Source organism: Plasmopara halstedii (genome assembly GCF_900000015.1).
Source record: "Plasmopara halstedii genome assembly, contig: Scaffold_54, whole genome shotgun sequence".
NCBI lineage: Eukaryota > Oomycota > Peronosporomycetes > Peronosporales > Peronosporaceae > Plasmopara > Plasmopara halstedii.
The window spans coordinates 299,749-300,255 of NW_020186975.1; positions in this window are offsets into that span (position 1 = coordinate 299,749).

The following is a 507-nucleotide window of genomic DNA, read 5'->3' on the forward strand; positions in this document are numbered from 1 at the left end:
TGAGCACAAAACATGGATGTCGAATGGGGGAGACTTGCTCTCACGTACCATCCCTGCGACGTGCTTCGCACGGGAAAATGCTTCAATAACGTCGCACTGCTCCTTGGGCAGGGGTCATTGGCGTATTAGGCAGTATTTGGTTCCCGGAATCAGGTCGATCTCAAGATGCACACCTACCGAAGGCGGGTTTTTGGAGACGACGTCTTGAAGTTCCTTTACCACAGGATAGTACGGATCCAAGGGATTCCGTGGGACCGACGATCCACTCCGTGCGTTCAGCACTCTCGTGGTGTCCTCCAAGACAGCTTAATAGAAGCGATGACGAATTTGTCTCCTCGTCCGGTCGTACAATAACCACTTCGGCCAAATCGTCTGCCTTCAAGGCACTGCAAATAAGGGACATCTCGTCCAGCTCAAGAAGAACATTTACTGCAGTCATAACCTTTGAAGCGGACGTCGCCATCTTCCTCCCCCGTCATACCGTTGACGAGGGTGTATAACTGTGCG